The sequence below is a fragment of the Panthera tigris genome, chromosome B3 (assembly GCF_018350195.1).
Source record: "Panthera tigris isolate Pti1 chromosome B3, P.tigris_Pti1_mat1.1, whole genome shotgun sequence".
NCBI classification, from domain to species: Eukaryota; Metazoa; Chordata; class Mammalia; order Carnivora; family Felidae; genus Panthera; species Panthera tigris.
In genome coordinates this window covers 111,040,128-111,059,777 of record NC_056665.1, presented here as the reverse complement: position 1 = coordinate 111,059,777, position 19,650 = coordinate 111,040,128, and the positions used below count along the sequence as shown (strand labels likewise).

At 34.9% G+C, this 19,650-nt stretch overlaps 1 protein-coding gene across 9 annotated transcripts in view; it reads right to left on the bottom strand.

Annotated features, from left to right (window-relative positions):
* The window catches only part of FUT8 (fucosyltransferase 8), a 308,716-nt gene that overhangs the window by 211,742 nt on the left and 77,324 nt on the right, over nt 1–19,650 (bottom strand). Inside the window, exon 4 of one of the 9 annotated variants that reach the window (XM_042989928.1) lies at nt 10,106–10,159. The exons of 7 other annotated variants lie outside the window; for them this stretch is intronic. The gene's annotated coding sequence lies outside the window, so the exon portion shown is untranslated. Of the gene's footprint in view, nt 1–1,867; nt 2,233–10,105; nt 10,160–19,650 lie in introns of those variants that run through there. One more of the 9 variants, XM_042989930.1, reaches the window with a different exon arrangement.

Sequence of the window (19,650 nt, the reverse complement as noted above, 5' to 3'; positions counted from 1 at the left end):
TTGATTTTTTTTAAGTTTAAACAGTTTAAAACAGTTTAAGTTTAAACAGTTTTTTTTTTTTTTAAAGTAATCTCTACACCCAACGTGGGGCCCAAACTCCTGCCGCATGCTCTACCAACTGATCCAGTCGGTCACCCCTAAGTATTTTTACTTTGAAAGTCTATTAGTTTACTAATAATATGAATAACTTCTAATAATATGTAATAACAATATTTATTCAGCCTATACAATTTGTAGGTACTGTTCTTTATAAAATGATTTAATCCTCAACATATATCTATAAAGTATATAATTTTATGATCCCTGTTTTACAGATAAGAAAACTGAGGCAAGCCTGAGTTATATAAAATAAGTAGCTTGCCCCAGGTCACACAATTAGTAAGTGGCAAAGATGAGAAATGAACCCAGATAGTCTTGTTTAAGAGCTTAAACTTAACTACAAAATAATACTATGTTTGCCAACACCATCCAAAAACATTCTAAAACCATTCAGGAGAAAAGTATAATTACAGGTAATAAGATTGCTTTAAGAATAAAGGGGAAAAAATCATGTGATTTTCTCTGGTGGAAAAAAAAAAAAGATCAACAGAGTTGTGATAGTGTATCATTACCTCAACACTGTTATGGGTCTGTGGCCCACTTAATACAGAAAAGAACATGACAGAGAAGACAATAACACAGGAAGTTGCTTATGACACCAACACAGTCAATATTTTGATAAGTGATAAACATATGAATACTAAATATGAGACTATCTCATGGGAGAAATATTTTTGGTAATAATCACTTTATTATCTACATTTGGGAAATAACTGACAGCCCATGTTAGGAGATAATACATTCTCCTCAGTGTCTCCTTAATTCACCCCTACAACTGCTCCTACTATCACCAACCATCGCTACCACCCTGAGGAAAGTAAAGTAGAGACGGCTATGATTATTTTTCACAATGAAACAGGAATGATATAAATTTAGTCTGATTTTTCTCCTCTTCTGTACCCCACTGTTCCTAACTTCTCAAAAGGCCCACTCTCTGCTTCTGTCATAACAGAAGTAAAAGTTCCAGGCCCAGTAAGACCCAAAAATTACTTTTGAAGATACTGAAGACAGCTTTTAAAAGAAGAAGTCAGACTGAGGCTGTCAGTTAAAGGCCTACCACTAAGTTGTAATAATTCATGTGAATTCTAAATAGCATAATACAATTGCCAAAGTTCCCAAAGGTAAATAAAGTTATTGTACCAGCAAATAGAATAGAATTTATTGTACAGCAAATAGAATAGAATCCAGAATATGCAAAATTATATCCTATGACTATTTAAAGCAAAGCCACAATTTCTAAGATGTCTTAACTTCATTCAACCCAAGCATACTCTTAAAAAAAAAAAAAAAAAAAAAGTATATGGTACCTTTTTCATTAATAATGACAAAGTTCTGGTGACCTAGTTGCTGAGAATGAACAAAACCACAGACATTAAAAAACAGAGTTGGGGTGCCTGGTTGGCTCAGTCGGTTAAGCGTCTAACTTTGGCTCAGGTCATGATCCCGTGGTCCGTGGGTTCGAGCCCTCGTTGGGCTCTGTGCTGACAGCGCAGAGCCTGGAGCCTGCTTCGGATTCTATGTCTCCCTCTCTCTTTGCCCCTCTCCTGCTCATGCTCTCTCTCTGTCTCTCAAAAATAAATAAATGTTAAAAAAAATTAAAAATAGAGTTGCTTATCCCATAAGAGTTTTTACAGTGGACGCTGGAGCCAGAATGATTTGGAGACTAAAAATACCAAAGCTAATACTCACTAAAATGCAGCCTTCTAAACACCTAAGTTTAAAACTATGACTTGAAGCAATTCATTGGTTCGTTTGGATAAGGTTTTACCTGAAGAATCTAAGAAAGCTGAGGTTCATGTGAAGCACTGCCGGAGTACAACTTAATTTCCCAAAGAATGGAGGAAGATTCCCAGGAAGCCAACACTGACAAAACCCAAAAGAAGCATGTTCTTAGGAGGCAGAGCAGCTGTCAAAAAACACAGAGGCTGAGCATTCCTGATATGACTTTCATTAACTAATATGACTAACAAAATTACCCATACCCAAAACTCCTTGAAAATTTCCATCAGGTTTTAATTATCCATATTAGTTATGTAAATTATTTGTAGTTATTTTTTCCTTCTAGTTAGAACCAGAAAACCACTCTTTATCTGTCCACCTATCTTCATAAAGTATGTGTTCTCAGTCTGCCTTCCTTTCCTATCCTATTCCAAAAGGCTACATTTGAATAATAAAGAAAAATATATTTATAAAAAAATAAAATATACATTATATTTACTAAATTTGAGTTGAATGAATAATCACTACTCCTCCTACCCTCATAACATATAAAAATCGTATTTATTATATATCATCTATAAAAATTTAAATGGAAAATATTTACCCCTCCATCACCAATAAAATAGAAAACTTACTGTGTCAAAGAAAAAATAACCATTTAAAAATCACTAGAATCATTTCTTTTTAATCATCAGGAAGAATAAACTTAAAAAGATGATTCTCAACTTCATTGTGGATCAGAATTATATATTAAGGTCATAAAATTGTAGACTCTGGGGCCCATGACCAGAGATTTTGAATCATAAAAGGTCTGAGTTCCTGAGGATGAACCCAAAACTGTACATTTTTTTTAACGTTTATTTATTTTTGAGAGAGAGAACAGCAGGGGAGGGGTAGGGAGAGAGGGAGACAGAGAATCTGAAGCAGGCTCTGTGCTGTCAGTGCAAAGCCGAACACAGGGCTCAAACCCACATGAGATCATGACCTGAGTCTAAGTCAGACACTCAACCAACTGAGCCACCCAGGCACCCCCCGGCAAAACTGTACATTTTAACAAGCTTCCTAAGTGATCAGGATGCAGGTTATCCCTGAACCACTCTTTGATATATACTTAACTTTCAAACCACTGTCAACTTCCCAGCAAGTCCTTTAGGTCTGATCACACAGCCCACTCCTATCTCTCATCTTAACAGCTTCAATTTCTGATTAAACTACACGGTTGGAACTAACACAGAGAAAAAATAATAGCAACCAGTTGTTGGACATATACTACTATTGGCCATGAAGTTCACATAATCTATTACAGACACAAGAATTAAATGATATATGGCACAAAAACAGATGCTCAGATCAATGGAGAACAGAGAACCCAGAAATGGACCCACAAACATAGAGCCAACTAATCTTTGACAAAGCAGGAAAGAATATCCAATGGAATAAAGACAGCCTTTTCAGCAAGTGGTACTGGGAAAACTGGACAGCAACATGCAGAAAAATGAACCCGAACCACTTTCTTACACCATACACAAAAATAAACTCAAAATGGATGAGAGACCTAAATGTAAGACAGGAAGCCATCAAAATCCTCGAGGAGAAAGCAGGCAAAAACCTCTTTGATCTTGGCGGCGGCAACTTCTTACTCAACACATCTCCGGAGGCAAGGGAAACAAAAGCAAAAATGAACTACTGGAACCTCATCAAAATAAAAACCTTCTGCACAGCGAAGGAAACAATCAGCAAAGCTAAAAGGCAACCAACAGAATGGGAGAAGATATTTGCAAAAGACATATCACATAAAGGGTTAGTATCCAAAATCTATAAAGAACTTATCAAACTCAACACCCCCAAAAAAAAGAATCCAGTGAAGAAATGGGCAAAAGACATGAATAGACACTTCTCCAAACAAGACATCCAGATGGCCAACCGACACATGAAAAAATGCTTCATATCACTCATCATCAGGGAAATACAAATCAAAACCACAATGAGATACCACCTCACACCTGTCAGAATGGCTAAAATTAACAACTTGGGAAACAACAGATGTTGGTGAGGATGCAGAGAAAGAGGATCTCTTTTGCATTGTTGGTGGGAATGCAAACTGGTGCAGCCACTCTGGAAAACAGCATGGAGGTTCCTCAAAAAATTAAAAGCAGAACTACCCTATGATCTAGCAATTGCACTACTAGGTATTTATCCAAGGGATACAGGTATGCTGCTTCGAAGGGACACATGCACCCCAATGTTTACAGCAGCACTATCAACAGTAGTCAAAGTATGGAAAGAGCTCAAGTGTCCATCAATGGATAAATGGATACAGATGTGGTATAGATAGATAGATAGATAGATAGATAGATAGATAGACAGACAGACAATGGAGTATTATTCGGCAATCAAAAAGAATGAAATCTTGCCATTTGCAACTATGTGGATGGAACTAGAGGGTATTATGCTAAGCGAAATTAGTCAAAGAAAGACAAATATCATATGACTTCACTCATATGAGGACTTTAAGATACAGAACAGATGAACATAAGGGAAGCAAAGCAAAAATAATATAAAAACAGGGAGGGGGACAAAAACATAAGAGACTCTTAAATATGGAGAACAAACAGAGGGTTACTGGAGGGGTTGTGGCGGGAGGCAGCGGGGAGGGGGAATGGACTAAATAGATAAGGGGCATTAAGGAATCTACTCTGAAATCATTGTTACACTATATGCTAACTAACTTGGATGTAAATTTTAAAAAATTAAATTAAAAAAAATTATGTTACCCAGGAGTGGGTGGAAGAAAAGAAAAGAAAAGAAAAGAAAAGGAAAAAGCACTGTGCTCTTTATATAAAACCAGAGCCCAGAACTTAAAAGGTAGCAGAAATTCTCTGGAGTCCCCTGGAAGTCCCTCTAACTATGCAACACACACAGAACCTCAAACAGCAAGAAGTCTAAACATTTGGTAAACCCTTCCCCATCCCTTCTTACTAAATATAAAAAATATATTCCCCTCCTGATCAGATTATCTGGATACAACTGAATAGTGACTGATGGCTTTTTGCCCCAGATCAACCTGCTCTCTATGTGTGCTATACACATAGAGGGAATAAACTATCTATTTATAATTCAATCAGAACTGTTTTATGAACGTAACAAGAACAATCAATCTTTTATCTTTTCATGATACATAAGTACATTGTTCAGTAAGATAGTCAGTAGCCAACGTGGCTCTTCAGCATGCAAAATATGGCTAGTTTGAACTAAGAAAATCTGTAAGTGTAAAACACACAATGATTTCAGACCTGGTAGGAATAAAAGAATGTAAAATATTTCATTGATATTTTTATGTCAATTAGTAGATAATATTTTTAATACTAAGTTAATATTAGTATGCTAAGTTAAATAAACTGTACTATTAAAACTAATTTCACCTGTTTCCTTTTACCTTATTTAATGTGGTTACCAGAAAATTTAAAATTACATGAATGGTTCACATTATATTTCTATTAGATAGTGCTAGTCTATAAACTAGTGATCAATCATAAGCTATTATGAAACTATTTCTATGTCAACCTCTCATGCCTATATAGCATCATAAAACCTAGTCATTATAATAACCAAAATTCCCTTTCTCGCTGATATGCAAAGTGATTATATTCATATTCAAGTTCCTTCCTTTCTGATACCTTCATTCAATCTTAAAATGTTGAATAAATTCTATAGTATTTCACCTCTTCCACCCTATCTCTTCCAACCAAGTTAATGGCCTTAAAATATTCATCTTTCATCTCTGACAACTATCATACTTGGAGAAGGGGAAGCTAAGAATTTTTCCCCAAAGGGCCTCCAGATTATCTCTAATAGGCATTATGTGGTAGCGTTAGGGTTTGGTATTTAAAACCAAATACCACTAGCGTGGACTCTGCCTCTCATTGTGCAAAGCACTATAGCTCAGCTCCCTCGTCTGTAGTAAGGATAATTATTATTATCATTTAACATTACATTTTCATTTAACCTAATATTTAATATTAAAATATCAATACAATAAATTGTTATTATATGAGAACAGCATTTAGAACAGCACCTGGAACTTCACTGTTAATAAGTATTAGCTATTATCACTATTTCCTTTTTTGATCTGCCTCCTGAACCTATCATTCTCCTCTTCTGTTTCTGGCTATCCATCAGCAGGTTCTCTTCTGTTTCAAGCCTGTTGTCTATCTAATAAAATGTAAAAAATACAGAACAGCAGATGGAGCAGAAGGTTATTTGATCTGATAAAAACAAAGAATTCCAAACACAAGAGCCCATATAAGAAAGTGTACTTCATCACATAATAGATAGATTCCTTACTATGAGAAACAGTCAAGCCAATTCTGGGACCCTATAAAAGATATCTTCAACAGGGTTGGAATAAATGTTGCTCCCAGGTTTCACTTTAATTGTCTATGTCCCTGTCAAGGTATCCAACCCAGATGTTAAAATTTAGAACCTATCCCATTGACAATACTCATCAAATCTAAAACTGTACATTCTTTGTGGCACTTTGACTCAGCTACTGATTCATGTCTGTACACCTAAAAAATCAACAAGCTCCCACCTGCAACTATTAGAGAGCCCAAGTTTAGACTTTCATCACACTGCAACATAAGTTAAAAATCTGTCCACTCTTACCTAAAGAAAGGCTCAAAAAAGCAAGAGATATATAAGAAAAGGTCAAAATGCTCATTTGTTACTTGTAGCATACCAAGTCTTATGGACTTTGAAAAGATTCAGGTGGGTAGCTCTTTAACTTAAGCCAAAATCTGGGTCAGCCTCTCATTACCCTCTTCATATTCTGTCATACACTGTAGACATTTGCATTATATATTTTATTTCTTTCTTCCCCAAATTACACTAAACGTATCTTACAGGCAAGGACTATATCTTCCTGAATTCTAAAGTCCACAACCCTGGTTCTGATATACTGGATACTCAACTATTTGTCATGCTGGATTGAAAACAATCGTTATAAAAACAATATCATTTGCCTTTGTGAAATCTTCAGTTTTTAGAACATTTTCATGTGAGTTCATCTGATTGTCTCAACAATCCTATAGTCACATCCAAGACCTAGTCTCCTTTTTCATGAAGTACCTTAACTAAAGCTCATAAATCGACGTAACTAATTCAAAATCATTCACTTGTGTATGTCTTAATAGGAAAACTTTTAGTGCAAGGCCATGATGGTCGTTGGTGACAAAGCCAGAATTGCATGAACTGTATCACACCACACTACAACGTGAGCCTTTTTCAGAGAGAACCAGTAGGGGAAGGAAGAAGACAAAAGAAAAGACAGTGACAACAGTAAGTTTTGGTAATGAGATAAATGGATAGCCAGTTCTTAAATAAAATTAAATTATTTTTCACATTTCATTTTTCCTCTTATTAAAGTTTCAAAGTTTTATTTTCCTTCCTAAAAGTTTCTATTAAGTTTCTTACTTCATATAATTAATCATATCTTCATCATTAAAATTATGCTCAATCTCAAATAAGCCAATCTATGTTTTAAGAGTTATATAATTTGGGGGCCCTTGGGTGGCTCAGTCAGTTAAGCGTCCAACTCTTGGTTTTGGCTCAGGTCACAATCTCACAGGTTCGTGAGTCTGAGTTCCAGTTGGGCTCCTCACTGACAGCAGGGAGCCTGCTTGGGATTCTCTCTCTGCCCCTTCCCCACCTGTATGTACATGCACACACACACACACACACACACACACACACACACACACACACACTCTCTCTCTCTCTCTCTCAATAAACTTAAAAAAAAAAGTTATGTAATTTTGTAAATATAGTTTCTTTACTCTGTCTTAATGAACGTATTTAACTATTCATTTGAATTCACCAGTATTCTCTGAAGTTCAATTTTCTCTCTCTAAAAATACCCTACTATATAAGTCCACACATCCTGCTGATATTACCACTTAAACTCATGTGAGGAAAGAACTGGCAGTTTCTCTCTAAAAGCACCTACAATGAGCAATCAATCAACATTAGTTGACATCCAAGATTACAACAGCAAAGTTAACTTGCTACCTTTCGTCACTCCTGAGTTCATATTTAGAATGTCCTATAAATCTGTTTAACCAATGACTTAATGTAATTCAACTTCTTTGAATCCGTTTCCTCGTGTGTAATAAGAAAATTGGTCTAGATCTTTGGAACTTCTTTAAGATCTAAAGAGTTCCCAAGGGAATCTACCCCCAAAGCCAAGAGCACACTGTACACACTGTAGGTTAGCCAATTTGACAATAAATTATATTAAAATAAATAAATAAATAAAATACTGGACAGAATAAGTAAATAAATAAAAATAATTTTAATAAAATTAATTAATTAATTAATTAAAGACTTCCTAAGTCTGGAGATTTAAATCCAACTTTATTTACCCTCTAAAAGTTGATTTCTTAAATTAATGCACATACTTGCACCTTTTCTACCCACTGTACTTAAAGGTAAGAACCATACATTTTTTAACATGGTGGTATATACATATAGATATGTTTCATTTGCTTTCCTACCTGAAAGTGTTGAATTGTTAGCTTTGGCAAAAGACTCTTTGAATTTCCTTATGTGTGATTCAACAGCAAATGACTACAATTTTAAACCAATTCTGAAAATATAACCCTGTAAAATTATGGTTAGAATCGAAGTTACGTTATGTAGCTCATGATCGACATTTCATAACTAACATCTGCAAAAGAGATGGCAATTAGTTGAGACAGTGAGACTGGCCCCAAACCTTGCTCTTAGCCACGGTTTTCATAACCCTTTTATCCAATCCTTGACTAATTGAAAACTAGACCTTAGAATGACATCTATATCCCTAAATCATAAAGCCACAGGAAGAGAGAATCAGAGGACGACCAACAAGGATGTATATTTAACTTCTTGTTTATAACAGAACTTGCTCCAAAAATTAACAGATTTACCAAATTGTTTTTAGACAAGGTTAAAGTCAATTTCCTAATAGAGTAAAATTTGAAGAAATATTTTTGAAAAAAATTTTGAAGTAAAATTTGAAGAAAAACATAGATGTAAGGTTTTGCAGATATTTCCAGTCAACTTGTAATAATATCAACATTACGTCAAATTTAGAATATAAAAACTATTATCCCCCTAAATAGTTTTAGCAGATGCCAGAGTCTTGATAAAAATCATTAAAGTGTGTTTGGAATACATGTATATCTATAAAATTAAATACAGAAACAAGCTGATAAAAATCATTTAACTGTGCATAGAGCAATAGAACTAAAAAGGTTCCAGAAACCTTAATGAAGAGTCACATATAATCATCACATCTGCATGCAGTTAAACATATGGCACTCCAGTTTCGGGAATCCTGAGCTCACCAAAACTTTTACAACTAAATTTGGGTTACTTGGGGTAAGGGAAAGAGATGCGAAAGGAGAGTGAGGAGCCTTTAAAAACCCCTATTTTGACTAAATCTGCAGCTGTAATTACAGCTGTTCTGAAGCTTTCTTGTAACTGCCTAATTACATTTTTTTTTTAATAATAACAACCAAAAGTAGGCTTAACAAACTGACGAATGATAGGAGGACTCCATAGTTAAAAGCTATTTTTTATATAAAATTAATTAATTTCCTATTGTTTTTACTCTGCAACTAATAGATTAAAAATTGTTACATAAGCACAAGAAGCTTTCTCAACTTCCTTGGGTTGTGGAATTCTCAATTTTTTTTTAACATTGAAAAGTACATTAGAAAGTACACTGCACTTCTTTCCTTCAGTAATTTTGCAGAAACTCTCATTTCATGTTTCTTCTCTTTCACCATGCCATTTATTTTACGTAACTATGAGACGAGTATGACACAAGCTAGATTTATGTATGATTTCAATAAACAACACAAAGAAGCCTTTTGCTATCATTCCAAACATACCATAGTCTCCCCTCCACTCTTTTCCGTAGGGTATACATTTCAAGACCTCCAGTGGACTAAAACTGAAGATAGCACCAAACCCTATATATACTATGTTTGTTCCTATACATGTAGACCTATGATGATGTTTAATTTATAAATAAGACACAGTAAGAAATTAACAACAATAGTTGAAAATAAAACAGATTGTAACAATATGCCATAATAAAAATAACATGAATATGACCTCTCTTTCTGAAAATATATTTTACCATCCCTTTTCTTGTAATGATGTAAGATGATATAATGCCTACATGATGAGATAAAGTGAGGTGAACAACACAGGCACTGTGACAAAGCATTAGGCTACTACTGACCTTCTGACGTTAGAAGGAGAGTCATCTGCTTATAGACTGGTTGACTCTGGGTAACTGAAAACATGAAAAGGAAAACTGTGGATAAGGGGGAACTACTGGAACTACTGTATTTTCTAATGGTATATTTACTAAAAAAGTTACATCATGCAGAAAATGAAGTTATACACCTCTTAAGACTCACTTATGTGTTATATTTTAGATATCACTGGCATCCCCAGTTAATTCACTATATTGTTATTCGTTCAAAGGGATAACATTTGAAAATCACAAATCTGATTCTAGTCAAAGATGGCAACAAAATCTCAAACTCACATCCTCTCACAGACATATTAAATCTACAGCTAAACATGAAACAAATCCTGCTGAAAGAAATCCAGAGGACAAATAAGAAAACACATACATTGAATGGGTAGGAGAAGCTGAGAAACACTCTCTCCATAAACCCCACTCCCAGCAGACTGACATACAACTGAGAGGGAATTCACAACTACCAGCTTCTCCCTGAGGAGTAAAGGGTTTCAACCCACATCTAGTGCCCCAACTTTTAAGACTTCTAACTCAGGGATGAGCCCCCAAAACATCTAGCTCTGAAAGCCATTGGGGCTTGAGTCCCCAAGACCCAGAAAACTACAGCAAATAAAGAAACAGTTCTTGGTGGGCTTCAGGGACTCACGGTGGCTATGCGTCTAAGACTCAGAACAGAGGCAACAGACAAAAATGCCCATCTACCAGCCTTTCCTGAAACAGGCCTATTTGGCTACCTTAAAAGGTGCAGCCTTAGGGTAAGGCTTCTCATTTAACACACATCTAGGGATCAGCTGTAATTCTCTCTAGAGACCAAGAAAGCCAGTGGGCACCATCTTTGTGTTCTCTCTCTGCCCAGCTCCCAGTCACTGGTATCTTCCTGAAAGGAATTTGCGTACACATTTGGTGCCTGGGCTTTGCAACTTCTGCCCAAAAGACACACCCTGTGATAGCCCAACTCTGGTGGCCAGTGAGTCTTGCATTAGCAGACTCAACAATCCTCAACAGGATTGTAGCAAACAAATAAATAGTTCTTAAGCAGCTATCTCCCCAGGGCTCAACACACAGGAAGGAGACAGAAACACCCATCTCCCCAGTCATTCCCAGAAAGAAGCCTATTTACATAATTTAAAACTTGCTGCCAGAGGATGAGGCTTCTAATTTAGCATACATCTACAGACGGATGTCAGTCTTGCATGAAAACTGGGAAGCCAGCAGACACCAAATGTGCATTCCCCTAGTAGATCACTATAAATCACAAACAGCTTCCTGGAAGGGGCTTGTACACACCTCTGGCACTCTGAGTATCGTGGCTTCTACCCAGGGGATACAATACTTGATTGCTTGGTTCTGGGAGCAAGCAAGGATGGCATTCACAGGTCCCATAAGACAAAAGCAAACAAATAGTTCTTAAGTTTCTTAATTGGCTAACCCTCAGGGCTCAGAACAAAGGGAAGAGAGGGAAACACCTAGATCCCAGTCTTTCCCTGAAAGACACATCTACTTGCATACTTAAAAGCTGCTACCTGATACCTGAGGAGCAGCTGGGTGGCTAAGTTGGTTAAGCATCCGACTTTGGCTCAGGTCGTGATTTCACAGTTTGTGACTTTAAGCCCAGCATCAGGCTCTGTGCTGACAGCTTGCTCAGAGCCTGGAGGATGCTCCGAATTCTGTCTCCCTTTCTCTCTGCCTCTCCCCTACTCACACTCTGTCTCTGTCTCTCTCAAAAATACACATTAAAAAAAAAAAATTTTTAAGCTGCTACCTGAGGGTCCAGCTTTCATTCAGCCAGCATATTGGTGGTGACTGATCCTCCACTTGGGGACACTGAAAGATCTTGAAATACTCTCAACTACTGGGAGTCATGAAGAAGGCAGCTTGGACAACCACAAAGGTCTGAGAAACAACCAAGAGCTAGGGCCAGGCTGAATGATAAGATTCAGCATCTACATGAGACCATTCCATCAAGACTGGGACATGTGACTGTTTTATCTAATGCACAGAAGCCAACACAGAGAATTAAGAAAAATGAAGAAACAGAGAAATATATTACAAACAAAAAAATGAAACCTCTGAAACAGATCTTAATAAAAGGGAAAGAAGTGATTTACCTGATAAAGAGCACAAAATAATGATTACAAAGATGCTCACTAAATGAAAATTTCAACAGAGATAAAAAATATAGGGAAATACCATACAGAAATCACAGAGCTGACGAATTAAATAAATGAGCTGAAAAATTCAACAGAAGGGATTTTACAACATATTAGATCAAATGGAAGAAAGAATCAGCAAATTTGAAGACAGGGCAGTGAAAGTCATCCAAATAGGGACATAAAGAGAAAAAAGAATGAAAAAGAGTGAGTGAAGCTTAAGGAAATTGTGGGACACCATCCAGTACATCAATATATTTATTATGGGGTCCCAGAAAGCAAAGAAAAAGAGAAAGGGGCTGAAAGCCTATTCAAACAAATAATGGCTGAAAACTTTCCTAACACAGAAAAAGAAACAGAACTCCAGATATAGGAAGCCCACAGAATCTCAAACAAGGTAAATCCAAACCAAGATACACTATAATTAAATTGTCAAAAGTTGAAGACAAGGACAGAATCTTAAAGGCAGCAAAAGAAAAATTTATGTTATGTAAAAGGGAGTCTCCGTAAGATTACCAGCAGATTTTTCAGCAAAATCTGAAAAACTTTTGCAGGTAATAAGTTCAATGAAAGTGCTAAAGAAAAAACTACCAACCTAAAATATTCTACCCAGCAAAGTTGTCCTATAGAGTTGAAGGAGAGATAAAAAGTTTTCTAGGAAAGTAAAAGTTTAAGGAGTTCATCAATACTAGACCAGCTTTGTAATAAATGTTAAGATGACTTCTTCAAGCTGCAAACAAAAGGATGAAACAAATTAGTAACAAGAAAACAAAGGATAAATCTCCCTGGTAAAGGTAAATACTGTTCATAGTTAAAATCAGATTAACATAATTTGTAACGAAGGTAGGTAAATCACTTGTAAATCTAGTATGAAGCCTAAAAGACAAAAATAATATAATTTGTTAATGGATACACAACGTAAAAAGATGTCAATTATAACATCAAAAACAAAATGCACTGAGGTATAGTAAAGAGAGCTTTAGTATGCATTTGACATAAGTTGATATCAACTTAAAACAGACTATCACAAATATAAAATGTTTTACGTAAGCCTCATGGTAACCAGAAAGCAAAAACCTGTAACAGATATACAAAAGGTAAACAAAAAGAAATCTAAGCACACCACTATAGACAAGTATCAAATCACAAAGACATTTAAAAAAGGAACAAAGGAATTACAAAACAGCAAGAAACTATTAACAAAATGACAGTTACGTCCATATCCATCTATAATTACTTTAAATGTAAGGGACTAAGTTCTCTTATATGTCTTAAGGATATATACAGATTGAAAGGAAAGGGATGGAAAAAGATATTCCAGGCAAAAGAAAACTAAAAGAAAGCAAGAATATTTACACTTACATCACACAAAATAGCATTCCCAGCAAAAGAGTGCATTTGAGACAAAGAAGGTAATTATATAAGACTAAAGGGGTCAATCCAACAAGTGGTTGTAGGATTTTAAAATATTTATCTATCCAACATGGAAGCACCTAAATATATAAAGCAAATAATAACAGACCTGAAGGGAGAAATAGACAACAACACAATAATAGTAGAAACCTTAATACCTCAGTTTCAAAAATGGATAGATCATCTAGAAAGAATATCAATATGAAAACACTGGACTTAAGACTTAAACTACACATTAGACCATATGGACACAAGAGAAATTTATAAGACATTGTAACAGTAAGAGAATACTTAAGTACACATGAACATTCTCCAGGATACAACATGTTAGGCCACAAAACAAGTCTTAATAAATTTTTAAAAATGAAATCTTATTAAGCATCTTTTCTATAGTATCAAACTAGTAATCAATTACAAGAAGAAACTTGGAACATTGACAAATATGTGAAGATTAAACAACATGCTATTGAACTACAAATGGATCGAAGAAAAAATAAAAACATTATCTTCAGACAAATTAATATGGAAATACACAATACAAAAGCTTAAGGGATGCAGCAAAAGCATTTCTAAGAGGGATGTTCAAAATAATAAATACCAACATTAAGAAATAATAAAAAACTCAAATAAACAACCTAACTTTACACATCAGGGAACTAGAAACATAAAACGAAACTAAGCCCAAAGTTAGTCAAAGGAAGAAGAAAAAAAAAAAAAAGGAAGAAAGGAATGAAGTAGAAATAAATGAAATAAAAATTTAAAAAAAATAATCAATGAAACTAAAAGCTGGTTTTTTGAAAAGACAGACATTTAGCTAGACCAACCAAGAAAACTGAGAAAGAACTCAAATAAAATCATAAATGAATGAAGAGACATTACAGCTGGTATCACACATATACAAAAGATCATAAGAGACTACTACAAACAATTACACACCAACAAATTGGACAACCTAAAAAATGGACAAATTCCTAGAAATACACCAACCTGCCAAGGCTGAATCAAGAAAAAATAGAAAATCTGAACAGAACATTTACTAACAAGATTTAATAAGTAATCAAAAACCTCCCTACAAAAAATTCAGGACCAGATGGCTTTACTGGTAAATTCTACCAAACATTTAAAGAAGAATTAATACCAAACTTTCTCAAAAATCTTCCCCAAAATTGAAGAGAATGGAAGAAATTCATTTTACAAGGCCAGCATTACCCTGATATCAAAACCAAACAAGGACACTACACAAAAGAAAACTACAGGCCAATACCCCTGATGAACATGAATGCAAATATCCCCAACAAAATATTAGCAAACAGAATTCAACAACACATTCAAAAGATCATTCACTATGATCAAGTTGGTTTTATTCCTGTGATGCAACAATGGTTCAATATAGGCAAATCAATAAATGTAATAAAGCACACACAAAATGAAGGATAAAATTCATATTATCATCTCAATAGATGAAAAATATATTTTTAAAAATTCAACATTCTTTCATAATAAAAACTCTCAACAAACTGAATATAGTGGAAACATACCTCAAGAAAATAAAGGCCACATATGACAAGCCCACAGTTAACACCATACTCAATGGTGAAAAGCTGCAAATTTTTCCTCTAAGATCAGGAACAAGACAAAGATGTCCACTCTCATTGCTTTCATTCAACACAGTACTGGAAGTCCTAGCCAGAGCCATTAGGCAAGAAAAAGAAGTAAGACATCCAAACTGGAAAGGAGTTCATAGAACTCACCATTTGCAGTAATATGATATTATATATTAAAAAAATACTAACACTCCACACACACACACACAGAAAAAAAAACCTGTTAGAACCAATCAACAAATTCAGTAAAGATGCAATATACAATATGCAAAATACAATATACAAATATCACTAAGAACAAGTTAGAAACAGAAATTAAGAAAATCCCATTCACAACTGCATCAAAAAAAAAAAGAAAATACTTAGCAATAAATTAGCAAAGAAGGTGAAAGATCTGTACATGAAAACTATAAGACACTGATGAAAGAAACTGAAGAAGACACAAATAAATGCAAAGTACAAAAAAAAACCTGTGCTTACAGACTGGAAGAATTAATATCGCTAAAATGGCCAAATAGTCTAAGGCAATCTACAAATTCAATGCAATCCCTATCAAAATTCCAATGGCATTTTTCTCAGAACTAACAAATCATAAATTTTGTATTGAACCACAAAAGACCCCAAAGAGCCAAAGCAATCTTAAGAACAAATCTAGAGGCCTCATACTTCCCAATTTCAAATTATATTACAAAGCTATAGTAATCAACACAGTATAATACTGACATAAAAAAAAGATGGGGCACCTGGGTGGTCCAGTCTGTTAAGCATCTAACTCTTGATTTCAGCTCAGGTAATGATCTCATGGTTTGCAAGACAGAGCCCAGTGTCAGCGTCTCTACTCATAGCACAGAGCCTGCTTGGGATTCTCTCTCTCTCTCTCTCTCTCTCTCTCTCTCTCTCTCTCTGCCCCTCCCTCACTATCTCTCTCTCTCTCAAAATAAATGAACTTAAAAAAAACACACACAAACCAATGGGACAAAATAGAGAGCTCTGAAATAAATTCATGCATATATGGTCAATTAATATTTGACAAGTCAAGAATATACAATGGGAAAAGGATAGTCTCTTCAATAAATGGTGCTGGGAAAACCTGGACAGTCACAGCCAAAAGAATGAAACTGAGCCCCTATCTTACACTGCAGACAAAAAAACAACTCCAAATGGATTAAAGATCTGAAATGATAAAACTCTTAGAAGGTAACATAGGGGGCAAGTTCCTTGACATCAGTCTTGACAATGATGTTTTCAACTTCAAAACACCAAAAGTAAAAGTGACAAAAGCAAAAACAAACAAATGGGACTTTATCAAAAAGTTTCTGCAAAGCAAGGGAAATCACCAATTAAATAAAGAGGAAACCTATGGAATGGAAGAAAATATTTTCAAACCATATACCTGATAACGGGTTAATAACCAAAATATACAAAGAACTCATACTACTGAATAACAAAACAAAACAAAACAAAAATACCTGATTAAAAAAACTGACATTTTTTTCCATAGAAGACCTACAAATGGCTATTAGGTATGTGAAAAGGTGCTCAGCATCACTAGTCATCACCAAATACAAATCAAAACTACAATGAGATATCACCTCACACATGTTACAATGGCTCTCATCAAAAAGAAAAGTGCTTTAACAAGTGTTGGTGGCACTGTAAACTGATGCAGCATACCATGGAGAATGTATGGAGTTTTCCTCAAAAATTAAAAATAGAATTACCCAAATGATCCAGACATCCCTCTTCTGGGTATACATCCAAAGGAAATGAAAACAGGATTTCAAAGAGATACCTGCATTCCCAGGTTCACTGCAATATCATTCTCAATAGCCAAGATATGGAAACAACCCAAGTGTCCATCAACAGATGAATGAATAAAGATGTGGTGTGTGTGTGTGTGTGTGTGTGTGTGTGTGTGTGTGTGTGTGTGTATAATGCATTACTCATTCATGAGGAAAAAAAGAAATCCTCCCATTTCCAACATAATGTATAAATCTTGAGAGTATTATATTAAGTAAAATAAGTCACACAGAGAGAAAATACTACATGGTATCACTTATATGTGAAATTAAAAAAAAAAATCAAACTCATAGTAACAGAGGGTAGAAAAGTGGTTGCCAGGGACTGGGTGATGAGGGAAACAGGGAGAGAGAGGGTGGTAAAGGAGTATAGACTTCCAGCTATGAGATGAATAAAGTCTGAGGATCTAATGTAAAGCATGATTGCTATGGTTGATAATACTGCATTATATAAGTACTAAGAGAGACTATATGAAGTCACCATTATGCATATATTAAATATTTTACAATATATGTCAATTATACTTCAATAACGCAGAATAAAACTAAAAAAGATCAAAATCTATGGAACTTTTTAAATAATTGATTTGTTAATTTTTAAAATGCTCTAAATGACTGAGATTTTACATTGCATGTTTTTATTTCTATCTGTGGGTAGCAGGAATTTCTACAAAAACATCAAGAGTAAATGAAGGTATTTTCTTGAGAAGAAATAAAGGATAAAGAAGCTTTTCAGAGTTCCCAAGATTTAAAGATATGGAGACTATAAAAGATACTTTCCAGAAAATTAAAGAAAGCTATGACAGTGGCATTTGTATCATATCACCAAATGTTATGAGTGGAAGAGAATGAGATTTAAAAAGTAGAATAATAGGTAGAAAAGATTCTCACCAGTGATGTACTATTTAGTTGTAGATAAATCTTATCTAACTGCCTCTGAATACCAAAAAAAGAAAGCCACATTATGGAACTTTTTGTGATATTTTGCAGAACAAATAAAACCATAAATAACATTATCATAATTTACGGAAAGTGCTTAACTATACATGAAAATACTAAAATATTGATTATATCTTAAACATCTACCCTGAGAGCTTCACAGTAAATCAAATATATTTTCCACAGTTATGGTAAGTACATCCATGTAGAAATAGCAGATATGCCATTCTTCATAGATGTATTTTTTTCATTCAAGCCAGTTTAAAAAGTACAAGGTCTATGGTGAGCTTGATTAGGAAAAAATAAGAAACTTGCCTCACTTTCTATATTCTAAAAATTAGAATGAAAAGCCCCAATAATCCTAAATATAGTGGTCAAATATTCATATTTTCTCAATGTCTGAATAGGCCAAAGTCTTCCTTGGATGCTAACTAAGGCAATCTTGTATTTAAATTAAAAGCTAAGTAAGCATTACAAAAGGGACCCAGGAAGCCACAAAGCAAGAGCAAACTATCAGATAATAAAAGGATATGTATTCAAAAAGGACAAGGATAATTTAATTTCAAAGCACAGATTATATATACAGGAGAATGGATCCACCTATAGTCAAAAAGTACCTCATAAAGGAAAAGAAATCACATGAAGCACCACACTCAAGAATGAACAATGTTAAGTATCAGCTGCTAGAAACCAGTAATGCATTAAATAGATACAAGAGAAGAGATGATCCATTTAGTCACAAGCTGAGCTCCCTGAAAGCCAAGGTAGGCTTTGGAAGGTTGGCTGTAAATACCAACGTTCACAAACCAGCTATCAAAAATAATTTCATTTGACTTCTACTAGAATCATCACAGAAATATAAGGCAAACTTTAAAAAAAAAATGAATTACAATTTAAGTTGAAGATGTGTCATCAACTAAAATAGCTGCTGCAAAACCTTATTCAAATCTCCCCGCATTTCAAATCTCCCTTCCAGCCTTCAAACTACTTTGAAGTTTTTCATTATCATACGTTACCATTTCCTCTACTGCAGAGCAGCTACATAACAGAATCCAAAACACAATGCAAAGAGGGCAGGAAGAAAAGACTGAAAGAACTTTCCAGCTCTATGAAATACTTAATTCCTTGTATTTTATAGTTTCATAAAGATATTACCTCTAAGATCAAGAGCTAGAAGCTGTCTAAAATCATGACCAGGATAATGGAAGGGCCCTTATACTAGGGTGGCAGGGGTAGAGGGGGAGAAGACAGCAAGAGCCAATGATAGAAAAATCTGCTGTGCAGACACTAAAAACCTGAGAATTTGCCATTGGTCCACTCACGTCCTTGACCCCCACAGCTGATTCTCCCTAAAATTCTTGATAAAATCCAAACTGTCCAATGGCTGCTACTCTACAAAATCAATTCTCTGAGAACAATCCTTGACCAACTATTCCCCCAAACTATGCCTAACCCCTCCTGCTAATGCCCTATAAAAAATTCTGCCATTCTTCCTCAAGTTAGAACTTTCTTTCAGAGCATTTTCTAATACAGTCTTATGCTGACAGTGCTCTGTCAGCTCTGTCAGTGCTCATAGGTTTCTTTGAAACTATGAAAATACAGAAGGTCAAAGC